We start from the raw sequence: 16,108 nt of genomic DNA on the forward strand, positions 1-16,108 counted from the left end.
GGAGGCTAGTTTGAGCTGAGGAGTTCCAGGTTACAGTGAATCATGGTCGGGCCACTGCACTACAGCTTGGGTGACAGAGCAAGATGCTGTCTCTAAAAAAAGAAAAAGAAAAAGAAACAAGGAGAATGAAGAAAATAAACAAGCACTAGTTAAGATTAACACACTCCAAGGTCAGAACATTAAGTTATACATTTGTGTGTCGTTAAAATGCTTATCTAGATATTATTAGAACCATTTGCGTAATTCAAGAAATTTGCGCCGGGCGCGGTGGCTCAAGCCTGTAATCCCAGCACTTTGGGAGGCTGAGGCGGGTGGATCACGAGGTCGAGAGTTCGAGACCATCCTGGTCGACATGGTGAAACCCCGTCTCTACTAAAAATACAAAAAATCAGCTGGGCATGGTGGCGCGTGCCTGTAATCCCAGCTACTCAGGAGGCTGAGGCAGGAGAATTGCCTGAGCCCAGGAGGCGGAGGTTGTGGTGAGCCGAGATCGCGCCATTGCACTCCCGCCTGGGTAACAAGAGCGAAACTCCGTCTCAAAAAAAAAAAAAAAAAAAAGAAAGAAATTTGCATTTACTTTCATCCTCAGTGCAAACCTGTTTGGTTCCTTGGTCCCAGTTGAGAGACGAAGCAACAGAGGCTGGGGAAAATGAACGTTTACCCAAAGCCATGTGACTGGCGAGGGCAGAACCAAGATTAAACCGAGGACTGGCTGACTCCAGCGGTCTTTCCACTCCACCACACGGCTTCCCTACAGATCACCCAGCCCCGCCTTCTCATTCTGCTGGTGAAGAAACCAAGATCCCAAAAAGTAGGTGACTCCGTTGTATAACATGGCCAGTGCGTGCCGAAGCTAGTCGCAAAGCTCAAAGCTCCATTTCAGTTCTTTGTCCCCCCAGGGCATGCAGTACTCACCTTGCAGGAAGTCCTAATTGTCCTGTCAGAGCCCAGAGGAACACACCTGCAGCTGAACAAGTCCAGTGTATCACACATTGCAGCCAAGGAAAACACAATGCATCGGGATCGTGGAGTGTCCCAGGAAGAAGGTGTTCAAAAGGACTTCGTCAAGGGTTTGTGCGTGTGTTAGGTGGTTTGAGGAAGACTTAAGTAGGCAGGGCTTTGCTCAGGAACGGATGCTGTCAGGAAGCAGGGGGAACACTGTGACTCAGTATCTTTTTTTTTTTTTTTTTTTTTTGAGACGGCGTTTTGCTCTTGTTGACCAGGCTGGAGTGCAATGGTGCCATCTCAGCTCACCCCAACCCTTGCCTCTCGGGTTCAAGTGATTCTCCTGCCTCAGCTTCCCGAGTAGTTGAGATTACAGCCATGCACCACCACACCCAGCTAATTTTGTATTTTTAGTAGAGACGGGGTTTCTCCATGTTGGTCAGGCTGGTCTGCAACTCCCAACCTCAGGTGATCCGCCCACCACAGCCTCCCAAAGTGCTAGGATTACAGGCGTGAGCCACCACAACTGGCCGTGACTCAGTTTCTCAATGCCTCTTACCTAGGAGGAGGGAAACTAGGCTCAGGCTAAAGCTGTAAGTGGCAAAGATGCAGTGATCACTCCCAGTGTCTGGGAGAAGGCTGTCTTCATCTTCTATTTCTTTGTAGCAAATTACCACAAACTTAGTGCCATAAAACACCACCAAAGTATTCTCTCCATTTCTGAAGATACTACAGGTCTGCAGTCTAGGCGCGGCATGGCTGGATTCTCTCGCAGGCTCTCAGTGGGCTGGGGCTGCACTGGGCTGCCACTGTCTTCTGGGCCCTGGATCCTCTTCCAGGCGCACTGGCTGCTGGCAGAATTCATTTTCTAGCAGCGATGGGACTCAGGTCCCCATGTTCCACCTCGCTGAAGCCCGGGGCCTGCTGTCAGCTCCTCGAGGCTCCCTGCCATTGCTGGCACATGGTCCCCGAGACAGTTCCCAGGCTGGAGTTGGCTTTCTTCTAGGCCAGACCACACGTGTCCCTCTAACTTCCTCTTCCGTGGTCAGCTAGAGAAACTTTAGAGAAACGGTGCTTTTAAAGGGCTCATATGATTACGTCAGATCTACCTGGATAATTTCCCCCCTCCTTTTTTTTAATTCCTGTTGCCAGGCTAGAGTGCAGTGACGTACATGATCACAGCTCACTGCAGCCTCGGCCTTCCTGGGCTCAAGCGATCCTTCCACCTCAGCCTGCCCAGTAGCTGGGACTGGAGGCATGCGCCACCACGCCTGGCTAATTTTTTTGTATTCTTTGTAGAGATGGGGTTTTGCCATGCTGCTCAGGCTGGTCTCGAACTCCTGGGCTCAAGCAATCCACCCCGTCAGCCTCCCAATGTGCTAGGATCACAGGCATGAGCCACCATACCTGGCCGAATTTCCCTATTTTAAAGTCAATTGATTTGGGATGTTAATTACATCTGTCAATTCCCTTCACAGCAGTAGCTAGAGTAATGTTTGCTAAGTAACTGGGGGTAGGTGCGGGTATACCAGGGGTCAGAAACCTTGGGGGCAGCTTAGAATTCTACCTACCACAGGGGTATGCCTGGTATCCTGTGGCTTGCACAATGTTCCTGTATCATTTATGTTCCAGCATCATTAGGGAGGTCTTGTTTTTGTATTAATCTGTCGTGGTCCCGGTGTGACCTTATCTGATGTTGATGCTGTATGCAATTTGTTGTTAGGCCTTGCTGGCAGTCCCAGACCAGCTCCTGGATGTCAGGGGCTGCTTTCTCCTTCTCACGGGGAAGATGCCAGTGACATTCATGGGAAAAATGGCCAGAGACAGTGTTGCAGGACTTTTCCTTAGTTCAGCTAAAGACGGGGTTCTCTGTCCCACCGCCACGAAAATTCAGGCTTACGGACAATTTGAATGGTGAGTAAGACAGGGTTTTATTGCGTGAAAAGGAAAGGGGGCGAACAGAGACTCCACAAGGCCAGAGTTCCCGCTAGAGCACTTGAATTCCAGATTCCACACAGCAAGAGGAGGGGCCAGCCTCCTCCCAGCTGCAAATGGAGTTTCTCCCGGAACCCTCTCCCACCCGGCTATCTCAACAGGAAGAGAGTTTCCAGGACAGAAAACCCAGGTGGCTAACAGACACATGAAAAGATGTACAATGTCTCTGGCAATGAAGAAAATAAAAAGTAAAACAACAGTGAAAAGTCCTCCGACCCATCAGACCGGCAAAACGGCAAAACACTCATCAGGCAAAGGTTGGCAAAGATGGAGAAAAGCAGGAAATCCCACCATGCACACAGGAGCACGCATCTGTAGGACTTTGCAGAGCAAGCTGGCCATATCCAGTTCGGCTGAAAATGTGCATACTCTCTGATCTGTCCGTTTAAAATCTGTAAATGCCCTGAAGAAATTCTTCCCCATGAGCCTAAAAAGGCATGTTCAAGAATGTTGATTGGACCTAACAGAAACAGCACAAAACAAGTCCCTCCAAATGGAAATAACCTAATGCCCACCACAGAAGAACAGATAAGTCAACCGGGTTATATTCAGACACTGGAACGCCAGATGGCATTTTAAAATGAAGGAACGAGAGCTACATCTATCACCTTTGAATAAATCCCAGAAACAATGTTGAGGAAAAAAACCCCAAAAAACAAAAACAGAAACAAATCCAAGATACAGTGGGACATATTTACAACAAAGATACCATGTATATACATTTTTTAAACAGGCAAAACAATGCTTCATAATTTTTATGGATACATAGCCTATGTGGCAAAAATATAAAAATATGAACGGAAATGGTGAAGACTGAATTCATGAGAATGATCCCCTTTGTGGGGAGAGGGAGGGAGAGGAACAGATCCTAGAAGGATACACAGGAGGCCCCAGTTGTATCTGTAATGTGTAATTTCTTTTTTTTTTTTTTTTTTTTGAGACGGAGTTTCGCTCTTGTTACCCAGGCTGGAGTGCAATGGCGCGATCTCGGCTCACCGCAACCTCCGCCTCCTGGGTTCAAGTAATTCTCCTGCCTCAGCCTCCTGAGTAGCTGGGATTACAGGCACGTGCCACTATGCCCAGCTAATGTTTTGTATTTTTAGTAGAGACGGGGTTTCACCAGGTTCACCACGATGGTCTCGATCTCTCGACCTCGTGATCCACCCGCCTCGGCCTCCCAAAGTGCTGGGATTACAGGCTTGAGCCACCGCGCCCGGCCTGTGTAATTTCTTTTAAAGAATTCTCCGGCAAATATGGCTTAATATTAGGATTTGATGAAGCTGGGTCATGGATATGTGGGATTTTATTCTTCATTCTTATCTGTATGTTTCAAACATTTATTGCCTTATTTATTTTATCTGTATGGTTCAAACATGTACTGCTTCAACCAATAAATTTGCTCTTTGATTTGAGTGGGAAGAGGTAAGTCCATTTTTCTAAGCAGGGACAACTGAAACAGCAATGAGGGGACCAGGAGAACTAGGCTGGAAATCATAGAACTGGGATGCAGCCTGGGCAACATAGCAAGACCCCATCTCTACAAAAACAAATTTTCATTAGCTGTATGTAGTGGTATGTGTCTGCAGTCCCAGCTACCCTGAAGGCTGAGGCAAGAGGGTCGACTGAGCCCAGGACATCAAGAATCAAGACAGGGTGACAGAGTGACATCCTGTCTCAAAAAAAGAAAAAAAAACTGGGATGTCCAGAAAGAGGGAAGAAAAAGGATCTAGAATGTTTTCAGGTTCTGAAAGCGTCCCACCCCCAGTCTAATTCTGGGCTCCCATAATGCCCTATGTTTTTAATCCATCATTACACTTACTATATCCAATACAAATCTTCTATTCAGTACTCAGGCATCATCCCAACATTTTGTTTACATCTGTCTTGTCATATGGATATATAATTGATACACAAAGGTGGCTGTCTCAGAGTGGGCAGGATTTCCGATGATGTCTACTTTATCACGTACTTTCAATATCATTTGGATGCTCACAAATTAAGACAATTAAATTTCCAAACAAAAAATAAATTATTTTACAAAAGAAATTCTTTTCTCTGTCCTGTGTGTCTGTCTGCCTATCCCAGAATGACACATCCTTGAAGGCAGGAAACACATCTCATCCAGATTATTTCCTTCTCCCAGCCTAACCCTGTCCTGGCTCACAGCAGATGACTGGCATCTGCTGAATGAATGATGGGTCCTTACCGAGAAAGTCTGAAGTAGTGAGGAAGGAGGAGGTGATCCAGCAGGAAGGAGGGACTAAGAATCAGAATCTTCACTGGGCTTTGCTGCCATACAATTTAAACATGCTCTAAGATGGTAAAAGAGAACTACAGCTTATTTAAAGGCGTAAAGAAACAAGCAAAGAAACAAACCAGATGCTGCACTGAGCCACGTGGCTTTTACAGACACAGAGCCTTAGAACAGAATGCAATCTGAAGGACACCTTGCCCTATTGTTTACCCAATGCCAGAGTCCTTCCAACAACTTTCCCAATGAACGCTTGCCCCTTGCCGACATTAGCCTCTCTCATTCTATCTTTGGCTGGCTCTGTTGGAAATTTCTTTTTGATAAGGTGAAATTCTGTACTCTCCCTCCAGATCCTACTTCCTTTAAACGGAAGTGGAACCTCTTTGGAGCATTCATTCAGATCTAAGATGGGACAAGGCACATCCCTGTAAACTCCTGTGATTTCCAGTTTAATAAAAGAGCCCAGGTCCCCAGCATGGACAGGGCGCCTGATGCCAAGGAGCTAATAGGAGACTCCCTGGGCCTGGAGGCGGGGCCAGGGAGGGGCCAGGGCGGGGCCAGGAGGCGGGGCCCGGGCGGGACATGGAGGTGGGGCCAGGGAGGGGCTAGGGCGGGGAAAGGGCGGGACAAGGGCGGGACAAGGGCGGGGCTAGGGAGGGGGACAGGGAGGGGCTAGGGCGGGGCCGTCCATCCAGAGCGCTGAGCACCTCCCCGTCTTCGCAGGCCCCAACCGAAGCTCACTGGTTCTGTCAGATTCCTGAGGCCCAAGGAAAGAGGGTCAACACAGGAGGCTGACCTGGCTCTCTGATGATTCTAAGTCTGCGTTTCCAGGTCTTCCTCTAAGTGCTTTTATTTAACCTTCGCTAAACTCTGTGAGGTAGGGACTGCGATCCCTCTGGAAGGGATGAGGAGGCAGACACAGGGGTTGCAGGCTGTGCTCTGACCCACTAGCACGTCCAGCCCCCCTTCATGTCCTGATGTCCAGAACAAGGAAGACAGCCGTGGCCCAGGGGTGGAAGGCGTGGGACCGTACCACACCTCCGCAGCGTGGTGGGATGGAGCCCGGGAGGAGGTGTGAACCATGCGCTTGGCAGCGCCAGGCCTGTTGGTGAGAAGCCACAAGCACCCAGCAAAGCCTGTAGGACATGCAGCAGGGCCAGGGTCACCGCCAAAGGGAAGGGGGAATCTGTCTACACTCTAGATAGGCTGCATCTACAATCACATCAACACGATGCACACGTGGGTGGGAGGGTGTGTGTTTGCATCGCATAGATGTACTCATAATGTAGATTAACTATGGCATTAACACTTAGCTAGAGCAAACATAGAAGGATCACTTGAAGCCAGGAGTTCAAGAGCAGCCTGGTCAACAAAGCAAGACCGCCGTCTCTGCAAAAAGTGTAAAAATCAGCCAGATTATGTGGTACACACCTGTAGTCCCAGATACTTGGGAGGCTGAGGCAAAAGGATTGCTTGAGCCCAGGAGGTCAATGCTGCAGTGAGCCATGATCGTGCCACTGCACTCCAGCCTGGGTAATGGAGTCTCAAAACAAAACAAAACAAAAAACAAAAACCAGAGAAACAGACCTAGTTGGGAACTAGCAGCCAAACCTCCTGAGCCTGAGTCCGCAGTGCTTATCATTCCTGACCAAAAAAATTAAAAATGTTTTGACACCCAGATAAGAAGCTGGAACTCTTCCTGGCTACCTTGCACTTGCGCTGTCTGCTGACTTCAAACAGCCTTACCACCCCACTATTTCACTGTTTGATGCCTTGGTCTGTGCCTTTCTCGGTTTTGGGTGAAGATTAGTTCCACAAGCTTAGGTCAATTCAGTCCGCTTTCCACAATCCCAGTGTGGCGAGTACAGGCAGACAAAGGGCCACACAGACCTTAGGAGAAAGGGAACCATTTTTTCCTGTTGTTTATTTTTCTTTTGATACCATCGGCAGGGACCTGTGATAGTGAAAAGCTGTAACTGCCTGAAATGAGAATCTTTCTCTCTAGTAAACTGCTCTCTGAAATCCCAAAGGATAACCGTGTCTGAACTGCAAAGTCATACTGTGTCCCCTTCTTGGGATTTGTTTCGCTGAAAGTAACTCTCTCAACCACAGCCGGTCCCAGCCTCGTCTCCCTCTAGGTGTCTGGTAGAAGGGAGAGAACCGTGCCGCATGCAGAAGAAAACCATGTTCACTCCCCACCACTTCCTCCCAGCAAGCTCTACTCAAAACAAAGTGTGTTCCTGCAGAAATATAGGGAAGAAGTCATAGTTTGAGTCCAAGTGACCATTTCAACAGACAGAGACATCCTATCGGTCCCCAATCAATAGGCGCCAGAAAACATTCAGAGAAACATCGGAGAAGGAGAGAAAGAGACAGAAGCCAAGAAAAAGAGAGAACAGAGAGCAGCCATCCAAGACAGGAAGAGATTGTGCAGACAGCAGCAGCAAAGGGCTGGGAGGAGGAAGAAGAGGAGAAGAAATGACAGAGAAAGTGTGGAAAGAAAGAGACCCAGACACAGCAAGTCAGTCAGAGACCGAGAATGGACACAGACATGCAGAGACAAATGCACAAACACCCCAAACCCAACAGACAATGCAACCTCCAGCAGAGGTCCTTTGTCTTAAAATAACCCAAGCAGTATGCAAATTACTTCAGCCATCGTGGAAGACAGTGTGGTGATTCCTCAAAGACCTAAAAACAGAAATACCACTCGACCCAGCAATCCCATTACTGAGTATGTACCCAAAGGAATATAAATCATTCTTTTATAAAGACATGTGCATACATATGTTCACTGCAGTACTATTCAGAATAGCAAAACATGGAATCAATCTAAATGCCCATCAATAATAGACTGGATAAAGAAAATGTGGTACATATACACCCTGGAATACTATGCAGCCATGAAAAAGAACAAGATCGTGTTCTTTGCAGCAACATGGCTGGAGCTAGCGGGCATTATTTTTAGCAAACTGAAGCAAGAACAGAAAACCAAATACCTGATGTTCTCACTGATAAGTAAGAGCTAAATGCTGAGTATACATGAACACATAGAAGGGAACAACACGCACTGAGCCTGTCACAGGGAAGAGGGTGGGAGGAGGGAGAGGATCCGGAAAAATAACTAATGGGTACTAGGCTTAATACCTGGGTGACAAAATTATCTGCACGACAAACCCCATGACACAAGTTTACCTATATAACAAACCTGCACATGCATGCCTCAACTTAAAATAAAAGTTAAATAAAATAAAATACCTCAAACAATTAGTCAAAATTCTGGGTGGGTTCAAGTATGCCGTTCACAGAAGAGATTGTCTTTTGAGGGGAGACTGCACGCGAGGGTCTCCAAGATATAACCTCATCCACTGTATGTCTCCGGTAAACTAAAAATCCCCTGGGCAAAAGCGTAGATAGAGAGCCCCAGGCTCACAGATGCAAATGAATCTTACTCAATTTGCTCCCTTGAGGACGAGCAGGCTGATTTGCTACAGGTAGGTAATGATGTTTCTTCCTCATCCATTTTCTTCCCATCCTACCTGGTGAGCCTGTACACCGAACAGTCTGGAAGCTCTCAACAGCTATTGTCAGGCATGGAGGCATCCCTAAAGGTAAGGAATGTGGAATAGCCTTAGAGATATTTTTCTCTGTAATTGCCAGGCATTTCCTCATATTTGGGGAGATGATTTTGTTTTCCACATCTAAGCTCTGTAGTGCTGATGAATACAGAGATCGCTTGCTGGGAGCATCTCGCTCTCTTCCCAGCTTGACAATACCTGCTCTAAAGCTCTCCTGGGTTGCTAAGAATCCCTCCCTCAAGGGTCTTCACAATGAATTCATGTACATCAAGGAAGGATTTTCACAGAAACACATCATTTCACAGAAATGATTGCAAAAACTCACCCAAGATCCTCACAACCCAGCCACAGCACAAACAATCCTTGTTAGTGGCTGTAATGTAGCAGGGGATGGGCTGGCTGACTGTGTCCGGGTCTCTTTCCTTCCACGCTTTCTCTGTCATTTGCTCTTCTCCTCTTCTTCCTCCTCCAAGCCCTTTGCTGTTGCTGTCCACACAGTCTCTTCCTGTCTTGGGTGGCTACTCTCTTTTCTTAAAACCCAAGCAGATCGCAAATAACTTCAACCATTGTGGAAGACAGTGTGGTGATTCCTCAAAGACCTAAAAGCAAAAATATCATTTGACCAAGCAATCCCATTACTGGGTATATATCCAAAGGAATATAAATTGTTCTATTATAAAGACACACGTATACATATGTTCATTGCAGCACTATTCACAATAGCAACACATGGAATCAATCTAACTGCCCATCAATAATAGACTGGATTTTTTTTAAAAATGTGGTACATACAGACACCCTGGAATACTATGCAGCCATAAAGAAGAACAAGATCATGTCCTTTGCAGCAACAGGGATGGAGCAAGAGGGCATTTTGAGCAAACTAACTCAGGAACAGAAAACCAAATACCCCATGTTCTCATATGATTTAAGGGCACTTAAATGCGAACATGGGGTACTTGCTTTTCTAAATCCAGATTTAAGTCTCCCATCCAGCTCCATCCATTTCTCACTGTATCACCTTGGCTGTGTCCAGAGGGTGGCAAAGCTCCTGCTCTCACACCTGTTCCTTCCTTTTGCTTCAGCTCTTTCTTGTCTTTCACTGAAGCACTGCAACATTTGAGCCCCCAGGTAGCTCCCACAAACTTCATCCCTCCCGAGACAACCACTATCCTGAATTCAGAGCCTGTTGGGCCATGTATATTTAATAGCTTTTTAAGCATGCACATATAAATACCATAAAGAGATGTTTAGTCGATTTCAAAAGCTTTTCTACCCTCTGCAACTTGTACGCACATATAAATGTCATAAATAGTTGCAGATTTCAAAACCTTTTACATCACTCTGCAACTTGCTTTTTTTTTTTTCCTTTCCATTATGGTTAGAGCTTTGTCCATACATTAGCCCTGATTCATTCGTTTTAACAGTTACCATACTCCACAGCCTCACCTCTTTTCAACAGCCTTGCTGGCAGTCTGTGCCTTCCCATCTTCCCTCCCTTCCTCTGCAGGATTGAACATCAGAATTTGGAGCCAGATGGGCTCAGCAGTCCGTCCTGTGCTTCCGGTGGGCCAGTCCCCTGCTACATTACAGCCACTATTAATTTCCACCAGGGTTTATCTCGAGTGATTGGATTAATGAGACTGTTGATACAGTAATTTCACTGTCATCTTCATAATCAGTGCTCAGTGGCAGTTGCTATATTCATGATCCTTCTCAGTGGGAAGAGGTAGAGATAAAACTGGAAGTAGAGCTTTTCGAAACTACATGAAGCAGGAACTTTAAAACGGGACCTGGCTAATTCCTACCCAAAAGACCACTAAGACTTGGTAAATAAAAGAAAATAAAAGCTGTGCTTTGGGCATGTTGGGAGATATATGTAGGAATGTCATTTTCTCAAAATATTGATAAGATAATTAAACAGTAATTAACTGAAAATTTCTTTTTGTTTTGTTTTGTTTTAGAAAACCCTGAGAATTATATGGCATAACAGCAGAATAAAATTGCGTATGTTGAACTGCTGGGTTAGGTGGCTGTGAGAGCTGTGCATTGTCTGAGTTCACCATCCTAGGAGGGGCAGATTGTCAAGCCTGTCCCTCTGATTGTAGCTGCCAGTTTCATGGTAGTGAAATCCATGTCATTTACCACTGCAGCCAGGCATATATCTGGTCTTTCCATTTGTTAAATGAATTGTTTAGCGAATGAAGAAAAGTAGCAACAGTGAAGTCACATTGGCACATGAGAATTTTCTAAAGGCTGCCCATGAAAAACAGAATTACACCAAGCTGACAAAAGGGCTGTAGATAAGCTCACATATGGCAGCTATAAACTGAAAGGGAAGAAGCATGTCTGCCAATGTTATGATGAAGCCAAGTTCATTCAGCAAACACCAGCCAAAGGCTTTCTAAGCCCAGCGCTACATCCTGAAGAGAAACAGAAAGGGCCTAAGGAAAAGGGAAAGGAGAAAATATTTACTGAACATCATGTTATTCACGTTGAATTTCATCTTTACCACACAGAGAAGTGATGCAAGCTCCATTTTGCTCATGAGGATGTTACAGGACCAACAGGTTGGTATGCCCATTGCACAGTAACATACCAATTACACTGAGACAGCAGAGTTTGCAGCAGAGAAAGAGTTTAATGATCACAGGACTCTAAGCAAGGAGATGGAAGGAGGCCCTCAAATCCATCAGCCTGAGGAGCTCTAGGCTGGGGTTTTTTAAGGGACCATGGAGGGCAAGGAGCTGGAAAATTGAGGTCATTGATTGGTTAGAGGAGAGAGGATGAAATCATCAGAATGTGGAAACTGCATTCTTTGGTGAGTCAGCTCCTGTGAGGTCCTTCAGACCAGCTGACGTCAGTAGCTTCATTGGTATGCAGAACCTGAAAGAATATCTCAAATGGAAAAGTTAACACTTTATAACATTCAAGCTGTTATCTATAGAGCAGTTAAGGGGAACTATAATCTTGCAGGGTCTACGTGATTCTGAGGCAACAGGCACCACACAGCTAGGAGGAAGTAGGTCAGAGAGCAGGCTGCCCTCATGATTAATACTGAGTGTGCTGCAAGCAAGCACATTCAGTATTTATCTTAGTTTCTTCCCCTTCCTTCTTCCATGACTAATTTTAAAAAGTGTACAGGGATGGCTTCAAACATGCCAAGACTGAGAATGGCTGTCTAACGGAGCCACTGCCATTCAGCCAAGCAGCAGCAGACTCAGGATTCATGCCCAGTTCCCTCTGCCCTGAATGCCCTTGGCTTCCCAGAGCAAAGATGGCATCTCTCCAAAGTAAGGAATGGTCCTAGACTTTGAAGAGCTTACAGACTAACAAAGGAGATCACTTCTTTAATTTAAAAAATAACTCATTAGAAAACAACCATGGACAGAGGGATTGACATTTCAGTACTCCTCATAACCAGGTAAAGTTCAGTTTATGAAATTTTATCTCATACTGTTTTCCTCCTACAATCTAGAAAAATACCACCTCGACGTTGTCACTTCTTCTGTTCCTGTTTCCTAGGATAATTTCCTTACACACTCCACCTGACTGCATGGATTGACCTTTGTCAGGAACATTGTCACTCTTTGGAGCACCCAGCCTCTGAACCTCCTTCCAATGTTTGAGGTGGTCCCAACCTTATGAATTTTAGTGAGAGGCAGAGGCTACCTCCCACAGGGGCCAAAAACGCCAGTTGGTTACCTTCCCAGTCCTCCTGCTGCTAGAGCACGATCACATGGCCTAGACTTTGAAACAGGTGTGAGTGAGGCAAGGAAGCAAGGACGGCAGATGATTCTCAATGATATTTGAGCCCCTGGAGGAAGAGTGGTGAAGTGCTAAGGCGGCAACCCATGTCCAGAGCCAGGGCTCCTGGTGCTGGTACCGAGGGTGTAGTCTTCAGCAGGACAACAGCTGCATCCTCCCCAGACCCACTCTGTACTGGAATATGCTGGGATTATATCCCTTGGTCCTGGCTCGGTGGCCTCTGAGCTCAGGTCTACGTGTCTCCACCCTTCTACTAAGCTAATCGACGTTATTTCTTAGAGAATTTTAATCAATAGTTTAAATGTGAAACTTAAATAAATTAGTGAAACTTAAATAAATTCATTAAATGTGAAACTTGGATAAATTAGTTAAATTCTGCTTGCCTCTCCATAGAGAGACAACACACTGCTTGGAATTGATACTCCCATCTTCGTGCATCTTTAATACTTTACTATATATTAGGGAACCCCGAGCATGACATGGCATCATCCTGTATATTCTTTTGTTTTTCCTTTTGAACAGCATCTCGCTATATTGCCCAGGCAGGTCTCAAACTCCTGGACTCAAGCTATCTTCCCGCCTCTGTCTTCCTAAGAGCTGAGATATACAGCGCCCGGCCATCCTGTATATCCTTAAACTTCATATAAATGGTGTCATACTCTATGTATCCTTCTGAAACTGGCTTTTTCTCACTCAACACTGATTATTAATTATTCCAGGATGATGCATGTGGCTATTAGTTCACTCATTTTTACTCCTGTGACTCTAATAGAATTCCACTGAAAGAATGTATCACAATTTGTACATTCCCTATAGCCAGACATTTGAGTTATTTCTAATGTTATGTTAATATAAATAACATTGCTGTAGACCCTCTGATACATCTCTTCTGGTCTTTGTGTGCCAGGGTTCCTAGACGGTAGGAGTAGAACTGATAGGTCTTTCCCTATCAGCCTCCCCAGACTAACTAGATATTGCCATATATGTAGTTCTCTAAAGTGGTTGTATCTTACACTGGTTTAACAAGTTCCTTTTGCTTAAACCAGCCAGAGTCCATTTCTATTACCTGTAACTAAGAATACAGTCTGATATTGGGAGACAATTTCCATGGGTTTCTCACCTTCGTACATGTCTTAGAGCAGAGGTTATCACTGTCTTTGTTCCAGAGTATCTTTCCAAGGATGTTTATAAAATGAACAGCTTTGGAAAACAGAGATAGGTCCTCAGAATCAAAAGCAAAGGCATATTTGTTCTCTATGCAGAATAACAAAGATAATGTCTCCTTCCAGGGTGAAAGTTGGACAGGCTTAATTAAATTCATTCTAAAAGATTCAGGTTACTTAGGCTTGGGATTCCTCTCTTGAAATGAACGCCACTTTGTATAAAGGTATCATCTAAGCATCTTCACATCCCTGGGGCTCAGGGAAGCAGAATAAATGATGATCTTCTGGCCATCGTCATTGCAATGAGTAACAAAGTCCTTTGTCTCTGAACCAGGAGCCTCATGTCTTCTGCCAGCATCCATAAAATTCTGTCAAGCTGACTTATTAGCTTGCAAGTGGTATAAAATCTCAGAGCCTTCACAGTTCTTGTAAAATGACACAGCAAGTACGGTGGTTTGGGTAATCAACCCTCAAGGGAAGTAGGAGAGGAACCTGAGGCTGGTTGTCTGAACTGATTAGAGCTTATGACACTTTTAAAAACATTAAGAAGGGAGACTTTAGCCATTCATGTGTATGCATTAGGAATGCTCCCAGCTATAAGCAATGGAATATTGATGTTAATAGTGGCTTCAGCAATAAAGACTTAATTATATCACATAACAAGATCTCTGGAAATCGGAATTGCAGAGCTGATACAGAAGGTCAGTGAGACCAAAGGCCCAGCCTCCTTTTTCCTGTCCTGTCCTGTCATCCTTAGCTGTCACCTCATCATTAGCAGATAGCTGTTGCAGCTCCAGGCAGCTTGCCTGCATCAAGGTAGAAAGACGAGAGAAAGGATGGACCAGTTTCATCTGTTCTTTTTACCAGAAAAGCAAACCATTGCCCTGAAGGCTTCTGGATTAGGATAAATCCATCACTACTCATAACTTTCAGCTGGGCAAATATTACCCACCCCCAGCAAAACCAGTAAGCAAGAAAGAAGAGGCCAAAGGAAAGTGGGGTGAATGTTCACCGAGGATCCCACAGTGTCTGCCACAGCCTACCCAGAGATCCCCAACATCCCAATACCTGATCCAGTCGCCAAAGTCCAGGATCGTAGGTCCAAATGTGCCTTCTCAAGGTCTAGTGACCCGGAAGCTAAAGAAACCACATTATTTAATTCATCTGCTCAACAGTATCAAGGAAGCAATCGAATAAGTGAATCAACATTTTTCAGAAAAGAGGAAAATACGAAGTGGTCACCCATCCACAACATGCATACCGTATCCCACTGAAAGTGAACAGAGCAGACACTCTGGCTGGCAGAGTCTGGAGCTCCTCAGTGTGCCAGGCCAGCAACCCCTGGTTCTGCCTCTGAAATGATCCCCTCTGCCCATTGGCCTCTCTGGCCTCTTGTCCTGGACCCTGGAGGTGCTGCCTTGCCCACTGTCCTCCACAGCCCCTCTGAGATGGGCACCGAGGAGGATGCCCTGGAGTTGCATGATTTTCACCATCCTTTTTACTTTTTAGAAGTGGGGTCTCGCCGGGCACGGTGGCTCAAGCCTGTAATCCCAGCACTTTGGGAGGCCGAGGCGGGTGGATCACGAGGTCGAGAGATCGAGACCATTCTGGTCAACATGGTGAAACCCCGTCTCTACTAAAAATACAAAAAATTAGCTGGGCATAGTGGCACGTGCCTGTAATCCCAGCTACTCAGGAGGCTGAGGCAGGAGAATTGCCTGAACCCAGGAGGCGGAGGTTGCGGTGAGCCGAGATCGCGCCATTGCACTCCAGCCTGGGTAACAACAGCGAAACTCCGTCTCAAAAAGAAAAAAAAAAGAAGAAGTGGGGTCTCACTATGCTGCCCAATCTGGTCTCAAACTCCCAGGCTCAAGGCATTCTTCCACCTCGCTTCCCGAGCAGCTGGGGTTACAGGCACACACCGCTACTCTTGGCACAGCCCTTTTTCTTTTAACTGGCACAGTGTTCCTTATACAGTTTTATAAGGCTATTACGTAGATTCTTGGACAAGCCTTTTTTTGGATAGCAGAAACACTTTTTCACCTATCCGATTAGAAAAGGTCAAAATCTTGGATAACACATCGTGTTGGGAAGGTCATGCAGGCAGGCACTCTCCTATTGCTGATGGGAGCATAAACTGGAACTACTTCCACCGAGGGCAATTTGGCTAAATATATCCCTCATATATATGTGAGTAATTTTGAGATATATATAGACATCTATCTATATACATTTGACTCTATACATACAGATTACTCATTAGTCTTTTGACTAATTCCATTTCCAGGAATGTATCAAACAAATATATTTATGCATTAAAAAAAATGACAATTCTACAAGATTATTCATCGCAGCTGTGTTGCTAAAGCACAGGCTTGGAAAGCACCTAAATGTCAATCAATCAGGGG

At 45.6% G+C, this 16,108-nt stretch overlaps 1 long non-coding RNA gene across 22 annotated transcripts in view; it reads right to left on the reverse strand.

Annotated features, from left to right (window-relative positions):
* Positions 1–435: 435 nt before the first annotated feature.
* The window catches only part of LOC120360609 (uncharacterized), a 78,635-nt gene continuing 62,962 nt past the window's right edge, over positions 436–16,108 (reverse strand). For 17 of the 22 annotated variants that reach the window (XR_012513304.1, XR_012513296.1, XR_012513303.1 and 14 more), the window contains 3 exons: positions 10,219–14,837; positions 9,095–9,368; positions 5,905–8,796 (listed from right to left, as the gene is read on the reverse strand). This is a non-coding gene — a long non-coding RNA (uncharacterized LOC120360609). Of the gene's footprint in view, positions 2,004–5,904; positions 8,797–9,094; positions 9,369–10,218; positions 14,838–16,108 lie in introns of those variants that run through there. The other 5 variants (XR_012513300.1, XR_012513292.1, XR_012513287.1 and 2 more) reach the window with 4 other exon arrangements.

Source organism: Saimiri boliviensis, chromosome 13 (genome assembly GCF_048565385.1).
Source record: "Saimiri boliviensis isolate mSaiBol1 chromosome 13, mSaiBol1.pri, whole genome shotgun sequence".
Taxonomy (NCBI): domain Eukaryota; kingdom Metazoa; phylum Chordata; class Mammalia; order Primates; family Cebidae; genus Saimiri; species Saimiri boliviensis.